The following is a 19,046-nucleotide window of genomic DNA, read 5'->3' as shown; positions in this document are numbered from 1 at the left end:
GACATAAGATCTTTAGTGATGTCCATTTGGCCAAAGTAGCTTAAATGGCAAATTGAAAGTCCTTGCATAAGGGTGCTCTGAGTATTTGGATATAAGGAAATGTGCCATTTCCAACATTATAGCACTAGAAACATGCATTGCATATGTCCTTCCTGTATAACCTTTGTGAAAAATGCTGAACTATGCTATACATGATTTCCCTGGTGTGAGAATCTGGAAATGAATGAGGTGGAGTACAAATGCCCAGTGGAGTGCTAGGATCCCTTTGGGTTAAAGGAAAAAATAGTTCTTGCATCCCTAAGTATATTTCAGTAAAAACTAGTTTTAATGAAATGTGGTATGTTTTTATTTTTCAATTATTTTTGTGGGATATTAGTTTTTAGGAATACCGAATATATCTTCACCTAGAAATGAATTGCTTTTATTCTATCTATCTACCAATTAATCGACTATGGCTTCATCTTTACTGGAATGTTTGATTAATGCACTACTTCAGACATAAACCATACTTGTTCTCCCATAAGAAGGCTTTATGCTTTTCCGGCCCATGGGTAATGTTATAAGCAGGAAAACCTGGGGCAAAATCACACAGATTCTTTCCTGACTACCTCATTTGCCTTTTCTCCCAGCCATGCTTCCAGAATCTTCTGTCCATTGTCAACAGCAAGAAGGAATGAAAGGATCTGTGGTAAGTTGCTTTTGATTTCTCTGTTTTACATTCCATTTTTGAACCTAATAGTGGACAAGATTGAAAAACAGAAAAACAGATTCAACTTGAGGAACATGCTCCTAAATCAGATAAAGATGGCTTGTAGGTTTTGCACATTATTAATCTGACATTCCGGCTCAAATGAGTAGATTACTTCAGTTTGTTTCTAGTTGTTCTGATGTTGGTAGAAGTAGTCAAACTTGTTAAGGGATTCACTGAAACCGAGGAGATGACTGCTCATGGAAGCAACTGGTCAGAGATCACATCCCTATGAATCACATTAAACTGTCCTAATGAAATTTTTACTATACTTGCTGAAAACTGTAGTCACATATACCTTCAACTATTGAAGTGTACTGAGTAAGATATGTGTACTTAAATTATTAGTTCTTCGACTGCTTCATAGGCTTTTTCTACTTGAAACTTAGGCTATATTTCATTATATAGTGTATATCCTTTCTAGAAATCCCTCCATGTTTCTCAAAGAACTTCTGACTAGATTTTTTCTGTATTTTGTCTATTCATTCTCTGTTTCTTGCTCTCTAGCTTTCTTTCTCTCTTCTCTTTCATTTCATCTGTTTTTCTCTTTTTTTCTCATTGTTTCTCTCAGACCCTCCTCCCTCCATCTGTCTCTTGCTTTTTTCCTTGCTTCAAATGCTGTATCTGGGAGCTAGTATTTCTGTTTTCTTTGTTTTTTTTGTCCATTGTAGGGCTTGAATTCTTGGACCTGGCTACTGTCTCTCAGGTTTTCAGCTCAAGACGAGTACTCTACCACTTGAGTCACAGTGCCTCGTCCAGTTTTGTGGTTGTTTATTAGAACTATGCATCTAAGGGACTTCTCTTTCCGAGCTGGCTTTGAAGCATGATCCTCAGATCTCAGCCTCCTCAGTAGCTAGGATTCCAGGCATGAGTCACCAGTGCCCAACTAGAACTAGTTTTTCATACTGATCACTTTTCCTTTATTGACATGACTCTTAAAATTAACATGTTTTTACTCATTATAAAGGAAACTTGTTGCTAAATGTAAGCCGAGGTACTTCTATGAAGAGTCCAGAGCTAAAGAAAATTAGAAAAACAAAAACACAGACAGAGAGATAGCGAGGAAGCAGGGGTCCTAAAGCTCACTGCCTGTTGTGCCCCGAATTCCTTCAACTAAACATCTTTATTTGGGTTCATACAAGCAAGGTTACCATGAGTACATCCCAAAAAATAAAGTTAAAAATCTCTATAAATATTACATATAGAGCCAAACAGAGTTTGTGAGTTATATTTCCTGTGTTATTCTTTTTTGTGTGTGTGAAAATACTGTACAGAGGGCTTACAATTACATGGGCAAAATAATGAGTACATTTCTTATCAAGGATTATAGGCTCCTCCTTTGTTTCCCCTTCTCATCCCTTTCCATCCTCTCCCCACCCATGTTTACCACATTTTCTTAATCCATAATATACTGAGGGGTATCGGGGTTGGTTCCATATCTTAGCTATGGTAAATAAGGCTGCAAGAAACATAGTCATGACGGTAGTTTTAGTGTGGTCTTGTTTGTGAACATTTGGGTAAATGCCCTAAAGTGGGATTGCTGGGTCAAGGGGAGCTCTATTTGGAGTTCTTTGAGGAACCTCCATACTGCTTTCCAAAGTGGTTGAACAAGTTTACAATCCCACCACCAATGCAGTAATGTTCCCTTCTGTCCCCATCCCCTCCAGCATCTGTTATTATTAGAGTTCTTGAGTTTAGGCATTCTAACTGGGGTGAGGTGGTATCTGAATGTTGTTTTGATTTGGATTTCTTTTCTGGATTTCCAATCTATTCCATTGGTCCTGAAGTCTGTTCTTGTGCCAGTAACAAGCTGTTGTGACTACTATAGCTTTGTAGAAGAGTTTGAAATTTGGTATTGTTATTCCTCCAGCTGTGTTCTTTCCGTTGAGTATCGTTTTTGCTATTCGGGGTCTTTTATTGTTGCATATGAATTTTCGGATTGCCTCTTCTATTTCCTTGAAGAATGAGGTTGGAATATTGATTGGTATCGCATTGAATTTGTAGATCGCCTTGGGAAGTATTGCCATTTTCACCATGTTGATCTTTCCAATCCAGGAGCATTAAAGGTCCTTCACCTCTTTGGTTAAGTTAATTCCTAGGTATTTTATTTTTGGAAGGCTATTACGAATAGATTTGCTTTCCTAAATTCAGCCAGACTTTTCTCATTGTTGACATACAAAACAACCATTGGTTTTTGAGGGTTAATTTTATACCCTGCTACTTCACCTAACTTTTGAATCAACTTGAGTAATTTGGGAGTGCAGTCTGTGTGATTCGTTAAATATAAGATCATGTCATCTGCAAAGAGGGAGAGTTTTACTTCTTCTTTCCCTATTTGGATCCCCTTTATGTTTGGATCTTGTCTCATTGCTGTAGCTAGGCATTCTAATACAAGATTGAAGAGAAGTGCAGTTAGTGGACATCCTTGTCTCGTTCCTGCGTTGAGGAAATGGCTTTAGTTTTTCACCATTAAGTATAATGCTGGCTGTAGGTTTGTCATATACACCCTTTATTGTATTGAGGAATGTTCCATGGATTCCTAATTTTTACAGATCCTTCATAAAGGTTCATAAAGGGGTGTTGGATCTTGTCCAATGCTTTTTCTGCATCTATTGAGATGACCATGTGGTTCTTATTCTTGCTCCTGTTGATGGGATGAATTATATTAGTTGATTTGCATATATTGAACCAGCTTTGCAACCCTGAAAGGAATCCTGTTTGATCGTGTTGTATGAATTTTTGGATGAATTGTTGAAGTCGATTGGCCAAAATTTTGTTCAGAAGTTTTGAATCAATGTTCATCAAAGAAATGGGTCTATAGTTCTCTTTCTTTGATGAGTCCCTGCCTGGTTTTGAGATGAGGGTTATCATGGCTTCATAGGATGAGTTCGGGAGTGAACTTTCTCTTTCAATTTCATTGAAGAGTTGGAGGAGTATTGGTGTGAGCTCTGCTTAGAAAGCCTTGTAGAATTCTGCTGTAAATCCATCTGGTCCTGGGCTCTTCTTAGATGTTTCTACTTTAATGCTTGTTATGGGCCTGTTTAGATGGTTTAACTCATCTTGGTTTAGTTTCTGCAAGTCAGTATTTGCTAGGAAAAGGTCCATTTCTGCCAAGTTCTCAAACTTATCTTAAATGTTTCAGAAGTATTCCTTTGTAATGTTCTGAATCTTGGTTGTTTCTGTGGTGATGTTTCCATTCTCATCTCTGAGTTTACTTATTTGGGTGTGTTCTCTTCTTTTTCTGAGAAGATTTGCTAAGGGTCTGTCAATTTTGTTAATTTTTTCGAAGAACCAACTCTTTGTTTTGTTGATTCTTTCTATAGTTTGTTTGGATTGTAATTCATGTAATTCTGATTTAATTTTAATTATTTCTTTCTGTCTACTGGATTGGGGTTCATCTTGCTGCTCTTTTTCAAGGAGGCTCAGATGTCTCATTAAATTCTTGATTTCAGATTTCTGCAATTTGTTGATGTAGGAACTCAGATCTCTAAACTTGCCCCTGAGTACTGCCTTTGCTGTGTCCCAGAGGAGCTGGTAATTTGTGTGTTCATTTTGGTTGAATATCAGGAACATTTGAATGTCCTTTCTAATCTCTTCCATGATCCACTCATGATTCAGCAGTGTGTTGTTCAGCCTCCATGTGTTACAGGACTTTCTTTGTTGGCTTTTGGTGTTGAGTACTGATTTTATTCCCTTCTGGTCTAAGAGAATGCAAGGTATTACTTCAATGTTTCTGAATTTGGACAAGTTTGCTTTGTGGCCTAAAATGTGGTCTATTTTGGAAAATGATCCATGTGCTGCTGAGAAAAATGTGTATTCTGATGCTTCTGCATGAAATATTTGGTCTGTTAAATGTCTGTTAAATCTAATTGATCTATGCAATTGTTAGAATCTGCGGTTTCTCTGTTGAGTTTTTGCCGAGTTGATCTATCCAGTGGGGAAAGTGGTGTGTTAAAGTGCCCAACTATTAATGTCTTTGAATCTATGTGGGATTTGAGGGAAAGGAGTGTTTCTTGGATATATTTGAGTGCTCCGTTGGTTGGTGAATAGATATTTAGAATTGTAATATCCTCCTGAAGGAGAGATCCCTTAATTAGTATGTAGCGACCTTCTTTATCTTTTTTCACAAATTTTACTTTGAAGTCTATTTTACCTGGTATTAGGATTGCAACTCCTGCCTGTTTATGGGGGCCGTTTGATTCTTGTATCTGAATAGGCCTATGTTTGGGAAGTTCTATGCTAGGATCCTGTTAAACAAATTTTCTAGACCATTAACTATTGTCTCTAGGTGCTCCTCTACACCTAATATGCTCAGATTTGCCTTCTGATGGTGTCTTCCAAGTGTTGAATAGATCTATCTTATTTCTTGTATTTGTCTTGGATGGTTGTATATTCTTTCTCTGTAATATCTAGGTTGTCTTCAATCCCTAAGATTTGATCTTCTGAATGGTCTAACGTACTGTCAAGATTTTTCTACTTTGTTTTTTTACTTCTTTTCCTTCTAATTGGTCAGCTTTGATGGCTTTAAATTCTTTGTTGGAACTTTGTTTTAGATCTTGTATGAACCACTTGACATCCTTAATTTGGTATTCAGTGTTTATTTGCAAATCACTTAGGTGATTGGCTATGGTTTCCATGGGCTCCTGTTCCTTCTGTTGGGTTCCATTCAGCATTCCCTTTGTGGTGTCCCTGACTTCTTTCAGGTCTCTGTTAATGGATTCCATGAATGCCTTTAGTGATCTTTGTGTATACTCATCCTTGTCTTTCAATTCCTGTGTTATTCTTTGCTTAGTTTCCTCATGTTCATGCAATTCCTGTAGTTCTCCTTGAGTGTTCTCAGCCTGCTCATGCCATTCCATACTTTCTTCTTGACTGATCTCAGCCTGCTCATAGAGTCCTTTATTGCTCCTTGAGTTTTCTCAAGGAGCTCACGCAATTCCTGTATCAATTTTTGAGTAGCTTCCTCAAGCTCATGATATTCCTGTATTAACCTTTGGTTTGCCTCCTCTCTCTCTGTATCATGCTCACAGAGTCCATTGCAGGTTTTCAATCTTTTCATTTACAATGTTTACAAGCAGTGTTTGTAGAGCTATTTGGGAACTCCTCTCTGGATTATCCATTATCTGTTCTGTCAGCTGATTATCCTTAGTGGGAGTTGAGATGCCTGGACTTGCCATTTTTTCTTGTGTTTTTCCTGCTTGCTCTGCCCATTAGGGATGAAAGTAACACCAGTTTTATGCTAGAACATTGTCTTAATGCAAGCATCATCCAAAGTCTGTAGTTGCACAGTCAAAAGTCTGCAGATACAATCTAGTTCAACAGATATACTATTCAACATCAAACAACTGTGTATTCATGGGCTAAGAACTGCAAAGAACAATTTGACAAACCAGAACTTATTAGGTTTATTGAGAGATGTGGGTAAAAATAGGAATAGAGGGATGTGGAAAAGCAGAGGGAGAACTAACTAAGTCCTAATCTCAAAGTGGGAAATAGATTGGATAGAATGAAAGTAGAGAGAGCTTAAAAAAGGAGAAAGAGAAAGAAACAGACAAGAAAAAAACAGAAAAATAAAAATTAAAAATTAAACAGTGCAACACTGAATTATGCAAATTGAAAGACATAATTTCCAAGAAGAAGGTGGATAGAATGAGAGAAGTGGAGGGCTAAAGAGGCATGAAAAAATTAAAACTAAAAATGCTTAAAATATTATATAGGTATAAAGAGTACTGCTATTAAGGAATTCAAGTCTAAGAGATTTTGAATTCAGTAATAAATTTCTGGATTAAGTTGTACACAATGGAGTATTAGGTCTAAAAATCCACTAAAGGAATATCAGGATGAGCAGAACAGCAATTGTCACTCAAAGAAAAATGAAAGAGAAGAAAAGGTGAAAAGAGTGCGAATGAAAGAAAAGAAGGATCAAAAGGTCTGTAGAGCTAAACAAAAAGAAATTTAAAAATGAAAAAAAAGCAAACGCACATATACCCCTAAAATAAAAATTATAAGAAGAGGAAAACACAGTTAATACAAAAAAAATTTAAGTTAAAAATTAAAAAATGTTTTAGACGAACTTTACAATTTTGGTGGGGGGGAAGAGGATTGTGTGTGGGGGTGGGGGAGGCTGGGAAGGGATGGGAAGGGGAAACAAAGGAGGAGGCTACAATGCTTGATAAGAAATGTACTCATTATCTTGCCCATGTAATTATAACCCCTCTGTACAGTATTTTCACAATAAAAAAAAAATTTAAAAACATTTTAGAAAAAAAACTTTTATGAAAGGTACAAAAAAAGACTATTTGTTTTTTTTTCCGGGGGCAGAAGGTTATGGGAAGATCCCTTGTGTCCTTAAGCAGTCTCTTGTTACAGTCTCTGGTCTGCTTGCACTGTTTGATTTTCCTGTGGCTTGGTTGGTTTCTTAAGTCAATTTGTTTGAGCAGGCAGAAAACTATTCTGCATTATCCAGCAGTTTGTGATCCTTCTCCCAGGGTAATTTAATGGGAAGGAGAACTGCTTTGAGTATCACAAAAGATGGAGTTGGCTGTTTCCTCTAGTGTGGAGATGCTGTGATGAGGCTAAGTTCTGGATAGAGTTGAGGCCTTTCAGCAAACAGTAGCTTTTCCCTGAGGGGCTAGCTTCTGAGAGACTCACAGAGCCCAGCCTGAAGCCATTCTCAGGGTTTATGTTTACTGAATTTCAATTGATTGTCAAGGCTGCTATAGGGAGGGGCAGCCTCTGTCTCTGTTTACCAGTGAAGAAAGCCACTCCTGGGGCTGGGGCCCTGGCTGGGTGACTTCCCCTTGGGTGGAGCTGAGCCTACCAGGTCAGGTTAGGTTTCTGTGACCAGCTAAATGACTCTTTTGTTTTCTTCCAAGGCCTGAGTTGGTGCTAGCTGCTCAGCCAGGCCTTTGTCAGTCTCAAAGATGGAGATCTCTGGTAGTGGGGGGAGGGGTAGCCTTCCCTTCTCTGCTCCCTGAGATGGAGTGAGGCTTTCAGGCTTCTACTCACACTGGAGTCTTGGTTCCTGAGTCTTCTCTGGTCTGGGAACTTCAGGATGAAGATGTCTGCTCCTTCTCAGTTCTTGCTGGTGTTGAGTAGAATTGACTCACACACCACATATGGAGCCTTTGTTGCAGGTATGGCGGCTATGGCCTCAGCTACCACCCCAGTCATGGCTGCTTGCAAGTGCTCAGATCTCTCTCTTCACTGGATTTTCCCTCTCTGACCTAACTCTCTGTACTGTGATGGCACACCTGGTGTGATTCTCTGGCTTAGGACTGTTCACTGAAACACGACAACTGCTTTCTACGCGAGAGCTTGTTTAGCTTCCAACTTCTCCTCCGCCATCTTCCGGGAACTTCTATCAGTTCCTTTTTAATGAAGTAACATCATTAACTATGATATCAAAATGCATTTTTGAAATTTCAGGTTGATATTGTTAAGTATGAATCACTATTTTTTACATATGGATAAGACTTCATTCTTGCCTTACAATATTTGTATTTCTAGCAGTAAATTTCAAAACTTGAGCCTCACACATGCAGAGCAAAGGCTTCACACCAAGCCACCATCCTCATCTGTCTCATAGTAGACAGTGTTTTTGGAATATGTTGAATGATATGTTTGTGTGTGCTTGGCCTACAGTGCTTGAGAGCTGTCCGGAGCTTTTTTTTTTTTTTTTTTTTTTTTTGCTCAATACCAGTGCTCTACTCTTTAAGTCATAGCTCAACATTCACCTTTTTTGTTTGTCTTGTATCCTTTCATAATCAACTGAAGATATGAGTCTTCTAGGTTTTTCTAATAGAAATAATTTGGAAGTATTATCCTTGGATCCTAGCTTCCGGAGTAGTTAGGATGAGAGGCATGAGTCACCAGCACCTGGCTGACTGAACATTTTTAAAAATTATCTTGGATATGTTATTTTCCACACACACAAACATACACACAAACACACAGGCATATATATATATACATATATATATATATATGTATATATATATAATAGTGTCCAGAGGGATTGTTGTTACATGAGCAAAGTAATGAGTCCATTTCTTATAGAGCATTTGTTTCCCCTCCTTTGTTTTTCCCCTACCATCACGTTACTTCCCACCTCCCCAAGTCTTCCCACCCCATCAAAGTTGTAGTTACTTTTCAACATAGTTCGTTGTATAATTCATTGTTACAATGGGCCGTCCTGTATTCTTATTTCAGCATTTTATATTTTCTTTTCCCCTCCTCAATTAGAAAAATGTATATACAAGATGCAAGACACCAGAATCAAACACAGTAACAACAAAATTTATGCCATGGCAGAAGAACATACAAAGAAAGAAAAAAAATCATATAGTACATTATAAGCCCATCAAAAAGAACAGCAAGAAATATCCTTGGGAAGGTTCCTGGAGAACTGATTCAGCAATATGAGATACACTTGAAAAATAGTCAGTGAAAAGATATACAAAAACTAAAATTAAGATGTACAGATTAGAGTAATTTGCATTTTTGTTCAGGCTTCGGTGGCCCACACCTGTCATCCTAGCTACTCCAATAAACCACTCAGGACACTGGAAGAGGCACTGTGGCTCAAGTGGTGGAGCATTAGCCTTTAGTTGAAGACCTGAGGGAGAGTGCCCAAGCCTAGAGTTCAAGCCACACAACCGATTAAAAAAAAAAAAAAAAAAAAAAAAGGAATACTTTGCATTTTTGGTCCATGTGTGTTTGTTACTAATGCTATTTGTAGTTGTATGTTTCCAGCTAAAATGTGGCTTAACGTTTGTTCATAAATTTTACTTTGTTATTTTAACTGGAAAAATAGACACACATGGCACCTATATCTCTGATCCAATTCAGAGAGTCTAAAATTTGATTTTTCCATATTCCTTTTTTCAAACAATTTATTTTATTATTAGGTTTGAGTAGTTGTACAAAGAAGTTGCCATTCTACAAAACAATATGTGAATAGAAGATGTCTGTCACCCATTGCTCCTAAACCACCCCTTCTCTGAATTTTCTTTTTTTGTTGTTTAAATTGAGAGAAAGTGATTACATAAATTTCACATATGTCACAGTATTGTGGAACAGAGATGCTTAGTTGAAGTCAAAAACACATTTTCACCTTCAAGGCAAATTGTCATTGTCATGGTCTATAAAGTTTGTGAATTTTATGAGCTTTGTCAATACAAATCATCCCCTATTTGTTTTGAAGACAGGTCTTGATATGTAGTCCAGCATGCTCTTGAAATTGTTAATGGAACCTAGCCTGGCTGGTCATTCTTTTTGAATTTCCCAATGTCAGAGTGTATAAGTATGTTCCATCCTGTGTGGCTACGTTACCCATTTTCAATTCAGAGTTCACTGATAGTTCATATGGCTGCATTGTTGTGTAGCCATCTCTTCCATCCATGTACAGCATGTTTCATTTTCCATGTATGAAGCTGTATAATCATTAATAGGCAGCTCCTTTTCCTCTCTACCCCAGTCTCTGGAACCATCTTACTTTTTGGCTCTATGACTTTGTTGATCCTTGAAAGCTCAGTAAGGGAAATCATACCATGGCTGTGCTTTTATGACTGCTGTATTTTACTTAGCTTAATGTATTCAAAGATCAACCCTGCTATAAAATGTAGCAAACTTGTCTTCCTTTTCAATGTCTTTATCTATTTTTTACCTGTGTCTGTCTTTTGGTTCTTGTCAGTATTTGCTCTGAAGTGATTCTCTAATACTACTTCTCGTCCCTGCTTTCTCTTCTGCTGGGTACAAATCTAGAAATAGAAGTGCTGGACCATATTCCTATGTAATTCTCTATTTAGTTCTTTTTAGCTCTGTCCATACCATCTTTGATTGTTTTACATTCCTGCCAGACATGCAGCAAGGTTCAAATTGAATTCACATCCTTCCCAGCCTCTGTTAGACTTTGGAAGGATATTTGTTGTTTTTATTTAAAACTGTCCATAGTAACATATATAAAGTAGTTATTTCTGTAGAATTTTGATTAGAATTCTTCTCCTGACTATTGATACTGAGCTTTGTATATTTCAAGGAATTATTTGTAGAATTTTTTTAAAGTGTCTTCAATCGTTTTCCCCATTTCTAGTTTTTCTGTTCACATGGCACTGAATAATTGAACCCGTGCATTCTAGACTAGCGCTCTTGAGCAAGCCACATTCCCAGCCCTAAATCTAGTACCCTGTTTTTTGGTACAATTAATTCTTTGAACTGAGGCCTTCCTATTTGCCTGGTAATTGCAATATTTATTGATGCATATGAGTATTCTACAAACATTTCTTTTAATAAAGTGATGAGTTTATATATTGGATCTTCATGCATTGTGAATCATATGGTGCTATAAGTTTTATTTCAACAAACTATTACAGAAATATTACATAAAATATATGACCAATATATTCCTTTAAACTTACCTACACATTTACCATTTTAGTTTCTCTGTCCTACGTGTATATGTATGTGGATTCCTTTTGCTCTTCTCTTGAAGCACTTCTCTTGTAACATTCTTAAAATGCAGATGTGTAATTAATCAACTCTCTTTCCCTGACCATATCTTCAATCTACATTTTTAGTAGAGTTCCTCTGCCCAATGGATTGTGAATTGAATGTTATTTTCTTTCAATTCTTCACATATATATTTCCCTTTTCTCTCTTAGTCAGCATTCACCTCTGGTATTGCCGAGCATGGTTGGCTGGGCCATTCATCATTTGCAATAGGGTTCAGTGTGGGAGTCCAAAACCTCTCCTCTTAGCCTCTGCAGGCAAATTAGCACTGTTATTTCCTTCCAACTTGTAAATTTGTCTTCTGTATCTTTAGATCACATCCATCTCCTAATTTTTCTCTGTCTTGCTTGTCGTGGTCCTATTTTTCGTTTTTTGTCATCTTGAATGTTCCTTAAGCCTCTATCCATCCTCCATCCTTCCATGAAGGCATATTTAAATGAAAATGTAGTCAGGGAACATGGTATGCCCCTCGCAACTATATTGTGGATTGTAGAAGGTAGGCCAAGTTCACAAAACTTCCTTCTAGCAGTTCTTTTATACATAGGAAAGAAATATCAGGGTATCTATGACCATACTTCAGTATTTAGCACTGAAACTACAAAATAGTTAACATAGGATATTTATATATGGGAAGTAAATCAGATCTTATAAGGGCCAATCCATCATTAGGTACGTTCTTAAGTACTGTTACTGCCTTTAACATTTATGTGGACACTTACTTTTCATGAATCAGTAATGTGCTATGTATTCCATGTGATGTCCTAAATGTGTTCTGATTGCTTATGAGATACCGTGTGTGTGTCTGTGTGTGTGTGTGTGTGTGTGTGTGTGTGTGTGTGTGTGTGTGTGTGTGTGTGTTGGTTGGTTGTGAGGTTTGATTTCTGGACCTGAGCACTGTCCCTGAATTCTTCCCCTCAAGGCTAGTGCTCTACCACATGAGCCATAGCACCAGTTCTGCTTTTCTCCTGGTGATTAATTGGGGATGAGTCCCACAGACCTTCCTGACTTGGGCTAATTACTTGATTCAAATGTGCCATTACAGAAGCTGGTGTCATTTGATGACGTGGCTGTGGACTTCAGCTGGGAGGAGTGGCAAGACCTGGATCATGCTCAGAGGACCCTGCATAGAGATGTAATGCTGGAGACCTACAGCAACCTCTTGTCTTTAGGTGAGCAAAAGTCATTTGAACATGCAAGGTCAAAGACTGTTTTCTTTATTAAGTAGATATATAAATATTTATGTTGTTTCGGTAGACGATTCCAGTCCGTGGGAATATAAAATTCCTGTCCATTTTTTCCACTTCATTATGTAACTGGAGACAATTTTATTCCCATTCTTCAAGAAACCCAATCAGTACTTGGACCCAAGATCTAAACTGCATTCCACTAATAGAAAGAAGACTGTCTTCCTAAACTTGGGGTGATTTCTGTAGGTGCAAATATAGTCTAGAATAGAAAGTACATCACTATTTGAAGTATGATCTGAACATCACTAGTTGAAAGTGGTTATTTGTAATCAACCCTGATCCTGGGTGCAGTGGTTAACACCTATAATCTTAGCTTCTCAGGAGGCTGAAATGTGAGGATTTTGGTTTGAAGCCAGCAACTACAGAAAAGTGACCAGGAGGCTTTTATCTCCAAATCCCCTCACAATCTACAAAATAGAGCTGGGACTGAAACTACCAGAATGCTAGCTTTGAGCAAAAGAGCTGAGTTCCAGCCACCCAATTGGCAAAATAAGTTGAAAGCTGGGGAATATCAACCAGGAAGTTGGTAAGAAATGAGAAACAAGGTTTAGGAGCAAGTTTGTGAACATGATGTCTAAGACCTTACAGTAATGATGACCCATCCTACCAATAGTTCTTCTCTACTTGTTAATAACAGGACACTGTGTTCCTAAACCTAAATTGATTGCCAAGCTGGAGCAAGGGTCAGAACCATGGATAAGAGAAGCCTCAGACAAGAATCTCACAGGTGAGATAAAGCATCTTGCATGGTGGTTTTGTAGCCAGAGTCCACTTGGTAAGTTTAATGAGCTGTACTGAGCAATAATGTTCCTAGTTCCCCTGAGTCATGTGTGGCAGAGAACTAGGTGATCCTTTGTCTCAAGGACATGACAATCAAGAATTTACATGGAGACAAACTGATTTGGCTGTCCCAGTATAGTTAAAGTGAGCAATTTTCTATTTATTTGTAGAAATCATTCTTAAACAGAAAAAGGAAATGAGAAATGTAGAAAATGATGTCTCATTTTCATTGAAACAAGGTATGAGGAAATAAGGAGTATGCCAGGACTGCTACCTGTGATGAGGGAAATTGCTTCTTGGTGATGGTGGAAGTGAGTGAGATTCAGAAGCAAAGCTTTTGGTTCATAGGAGGTGACTACCTGGGTGGTGAGCTGCAGTATCTTTGGTCTTGAATGGTTGTGAAGGAGCAGAAGTGTTAGAAAAGGAAATTTGATGAGAATTTGACTAAGGGTGAGGGAAACCAATTTTTAAAATGCCACCAATCCCTAAAGTAATTCTTAGTGAGAAGTTAGAACTGAATAGATGGAGGTATAAATCCTTACTCTCAGGAACCTTCCATGCTTAGCAGAAAGGCCAAGGGATGTATCAAACACCCTAATGGTCCCTAAATCTAGACAGTATTTCTGTTCCGCACCTAATGGTTGAGAAGCAAAGCAGCAAAATGTATAAATTATTTCCACAAATTAAAAGAAAAATATAGCTATTCCCTCATGACCAAACCTTAAAGGCAAATGTTTAGTACTCAGCTTATAACTAATAGTGTGTAGATGAATCATTTGAGTAATTAATTCCTTGAGAAAAACAGAAAAAAACAGAAACAGAAAAACATTATTTACCATTGTAAAATGTCAGTGCTACTTTCTTAACTAATACATTACAGAGAAAAGCTTATATTCTGCATCAAAGAGTTCCTGCTTTGATCTTGTAACAGTTAGGATGCACGGAAATGCCTTTACTGTTACATTAAGGAATCTTGAGGTCTCATTTCTGTTTTTGTCTGTCTTTCTATATCTCATTGTAGATGTCCAAGAAAAGGAGTACAGGACTAAGACCTGTCAGGAGAATCCCTATGATTGTCTGTCTGAAGTCGGAGTCATGAATACTAACACAGGGGAGAACAATGTGAAATTAATAACAACTTTTCATTTGAGGTCAAAACCTAAGTCAGAGCTGATTAGGAATAATGGGAACTCCTTAGGGATAAGGACAGAGGAGTTCAGGAAGTGTCAGAACATGCTTCTCCATGGCGAGTCTAATGGGATATGTGCTGCTTATAGTCCTGGAGTATCTCCTGTAGTTAAAGAATCTAACCAATGTGGACATTCTTTCACCCGGAAGACACACCTTACTGTCCATCAGAGAACACACACAGGAGAGAAACCTTATGAATGTAATGTGTGTGGAAAGTCTTTCAGCCGGAAGACACACCTAACTGTCCATCTGACAACACACACAGGAGAGAAACCTTATGAATGTAATGTGTGTGGGAAGTCTTTCAGCCGGAAGACAACCCTTACTGTCCATCTGACAACACACACAGGAGAGAAGCCTTATGAATGTAACCTGTGTGGAAAGTCTTTCACTCAGAAGTCACAACTTACTGTCCATCAGCTAACACACACAGGAGAGAAACCTTATGAATGTAATGTGTGTGGAAAGTCTTTCAGCCAGAAGGCACACCTTACAGTCCATCAGACAACACACACAAGAGAGAAACCCTATGAATGTAACGTGTGTGGAAAGTCTTTCATCCGGAAGGCAAACCTTACTTTTCATCAGAAAATTCACACAAGAAAGACACTTTATGAATGTAACAAATGTGGAAAATCTTTTCACTTGAAGGCATATCTTACTGTCCATCAGAGAATACACACAGGAGAGAAACCTTATGAATGTAACAAATGTGGGAAGTCTTTCACCCAGAAGACAACCCTTAATGTCCATCAGACAACACACACAGGAGAGAAACCTTATGAATGTAACCTGTGTGGAAAGTCTTTCACTCAGAAGACACAGCTTACTGTCCATCAGCTAACACACACAGGAGAGAAACCTCATGAATGTAATGTGTGTGGAAAGTCTTTCAGCCAGAAGTCACACCTTACTGTCCATCTGACAACACACACAGGAGAGAAACCTTATGAATGTAACCTGTGTGGAAAGTCTTTCACTCGGAAGGCACACCTTACTGTCCATCAGCTAACACACACAGGAGAGAAACCTTATGAATGTAATATGTGTGGAAAGTCTTTCAGCCAGAAGGCACACCTTACTGTCCATCAGACAACACACACAAGAGAGAAACCTTATGAATGTAATGACTGTGGAAAGTCTTTCACCCGGAAGGCAAACCTTACTTTTCATCAGAAAATTCACACAAGAAAGACACTTTATGAATGTAACAAGTGTGGAAAATCTTTTCACTTGAAGGCATACCTTACTGTCCATCAGAGAACACACACTGGAGAGAAACCTTATGAATGTAACAAATGTGGGAAGTCTTTCACCCAGAAGACAACCCTTAATGTCCATCACACAACACACACAGGAGTGAAACCATACAAATGTAATATATGTGGAAAGTCTTTCACCCAGAAGGCACAAATTAAAATCCATCAGACAACACACACAGGAGAGAAACCTTATCAGTGTAATGTGTGTAGAAAGTCTTTCACCCAGAAAGGAAACCTTAGGATCCATCAGACAACACATACAGGAGAGAAACCTTATGAATGTAGCAGGTGTGGAAAGGTTTTTGCCAGGAAAACATGCCTTACTATCCATGAGACAATACACACAGGAGAGAAACCTTATGAATGTAATGTGTGTAGATAGTCTTTCGCCATGAAGTCACAACTTACTGCCCATCAGGCAACACATACAGGACAGAGACCTTATGAATGTAGGAGGTGTGGAAAGTCTTTCACCAAGAAAATCGGCCTTATTTTCCACGAGAGCAAACACACGGGAGAAAAACCTTATGGATGTAGCTGGTGTGGAAAGTCTTTCATCCAGAAGTCGATCCTTAAATCACATCAGATATTACACACAGGAGAGAAACCTTATGAATGTATGGAGTGTGGAAAGTCTTTCAGGTGGAAGGCAGCACTTAACATCCATGAGATAATGCACACAGGAGAGAAACCTTATGAATGTAACAGCTGTGGAAAGTCTTTCACCAGGAAGGTATACCTTTCTGACCATCAGAGAACACACACAGGAGAGAAACCTTTTGAATGTGACCTGTGTGGAAAGTCATTCAGCCACAGGGGAAACCTTACTGTCCATCGGAAAACACACAGGAGTAAAACTTTAGGAATGTAACAGCTGTGGATAGAGTTTCACACAGAATTCAGCCCTTATTTTTCATCAGAGAGCACAACACAGGAGAGAAGCCTTATGACTGCAACAAATGTGTAAAGAACCATCCACTGGAGGCCACAGCCTAGCATATAAGAAAATTCACCCAAATGAGAAATCTCTAGAATGTAACAAGTAGGGAAAGCCTTTCATTTGGAAGAGAAGTCAGTTTGCAATAGAGAACCCACACAGGATACAAACTTTATCAAGGTAGAAATGTGGAATTCTTCAACCAGAAGGCACAGCTCAGGGTTCATCATTGAACACACACACACACATGAGAAATCATAGCAATGTAAAACATGTAGAAAGTTTTTCAAAAAAGTTCTAAGTACTCTCAGTCATTCTTCCCTGAATGTCCATCTTCTAAAATTTCTCAAGTTCCATTTCTAACATTCTCTTTTGGGAGATCTACAAGAAGATGATTATGTCTAATTTCCTGTTTCATGAAATTCTAGGATGATATGTACCTTTTTCCTTTTATTTTGCTGTTAGTTTCATTTGAACTCATGGCCCTTTACTTCCCTTTGGCTTTTATTCTCAAGCTTAGCACTCTACCCTTTGTGGCACATCTCTAATTTTGAGGTTGTTGTATTTAGTATCATGAGTCCTATCATTGGGAAGCAGTCTACTTTCTTCAAAGGTGTTTACAAAACTTATGTAAGTAAAACTGAAATGTTATAAATTAGGAAAATAAGTAGTTTCATAGAATCTAGAAAGAAATTGAGTGATTTAATGGAATTTTGTAACATTTAAAAATGAGAAATATTTGAGAATTATAGATGAGTAATAAAGTTGATTTAGTAAATACTTATTTTATGTGGTGAAATTGAATAAAAGTGACATAGAATCCATTCAGATTTCTTCTGGGAAACAATTTTCAATTTTTTCTGTAAACCTAGAACACCTTCTATAACATCAGTCTCTTCCACCCCTGGAAATGAACAGTTCTGTAATTTTTATAGAGCTGGTAGAATTTGTCATATATTCATATAGTCTTTCACAACAGAATAGACAAATTACATACTTTAAGGGATAGAGGTATGGCTTAGTTTTTAGAGCATTAGCAAGTGAGCAAAAGTATCATGTACTGGCTTTGAGTCCCATTCTTGGAGCTTTAAAAAAAGAATATACACTTAACTTTCCACAATCCCATGTGTAAAAACAGAATTCAGAAGCCCCACATGAACATGTCTCCATAGCAACAGCTTATGAGGACTTTAGAGACATACTTGAGAATGTCCCAATGGTTCATGAATGTCAACCTCTTGGCTTTGAGTGACAGATTACAAGGGAAGGCATGCATCAGCAGGTCACCGGGATGATTACATTGTTTGTGTGTGTATTCATATCTATTTATGTAAATATACATATACATATATATATATATACATATATATATATATATATATATATATATATATATCAGTACAAATTCATTCAGTCACTTGAATCCATCCATAACCGTCCATAGCACCATTCATTTTGTCAGATCTTTTCCACAATCATTGGCTCTACTAAGCAGCTTATCTCAGGTGCAGTCATGGTGCAACAGAACACAGACCCATATCAAGACCTGAATGAATGGCACATAAAGGAGGAAAGTCCTTTACTGTATGATCAAGTCCTCAAAGAAGGGATAGCAGTAAGGTTATTTAAATTTTTTGGAATTTTAATGCCAAGAAATGAAGACTCTTAAAAGTAGAGGACTAAAAGTGAAGAAATTTCATTGACTGAAAATAAAAGCAAGGCTGGGAAGGTGGCTCAGTGGTAGAGTGCTTGCCTTACGTGCATGAGCCCCTGGGTTTGATTCCCGAACACTATATAAGCAAAAAGGAAAAAGCCAGAAGTGGCACTGTGGTTCAAGTGGTAGAGCTCTAGCCTTCAGCTGAATAGCTGAGGGACAGCGCTCAGGCCCAGAGTTAAGTCCCCACGACCGGACCCAAAAAAATAAAAATAAAAATAGACTCCTTGCCACGCATACTCTGGTGTAGTCTGCTTAGCATGGAACACCTGCTTTTAGATCTGAGAATAGGACTTCACAGAAGTCTACCTCAGAGAATGGGGCTTCACAGAAGTCTACCTCTGAGAATGGGCTTCACAGAAGTCTACCTCTGAGAATGGGACTTCACAGGAATCTAACCTCAGAGAATGGGGCTTCAAAGAGGCCTACCTCCTAAAAAGGCTGGCAAGCCCCTGGGAAAGATGTGTTCCTGTTTTTCTTTTTTTCACTGTATAGGAGTGCCTATTACTCTTTTACTGCTCCTGTTGTTTGTTCTATCTACTCATGCTCAACGTTTCCTTATTCAGGGCTCGTTCTTGGAAGTGTTGACGACTCCAACATCTGATGAGTGTCCTAAGAATATGACTAACTCACCAGAGTTAAGTGCTACCCTGAAAGC

The 19,046-nt window shown here is 38.1% G+C and overlaps 1 pseudogene; it reads left to right on the top strand.

Moving 5' to 3' along the window:
• The first annotated feature begins 10,255 nt into the window (after positions 1–10,255).
• On the top strand, positions 10,256–16,996 carry LOC138808586 (zinc finger protein 717-like; annotated as a pseudogene).
• The last annotated feature ends 2,050 nt before the right edge of the window (positions 16,997–19,046 follow it).

The sequence above is a fragment of the Dipodomys merriami genome, unplaced genomic scaffold, assembly GCF_024711535.1.
Source record: "Dipodomys merriami isolate MVZ:Mamm:240054 unplaced genomic scaffold, mDipMer1.0.p SCAF_458, whole genome shotgun sequence".
Classification (NCBI taxonomy): domain Eukaryota; kingdom Metazoa; phylum Chordata; class Mammalia; order Rodentia; family Heteromyidae; genus Dipodomys; species Dipodomys merriami.
Note: the sequence above shows the minus strand (reverse complement) of the source record. Positions and strands in the feature narration are given on the sequence as shown.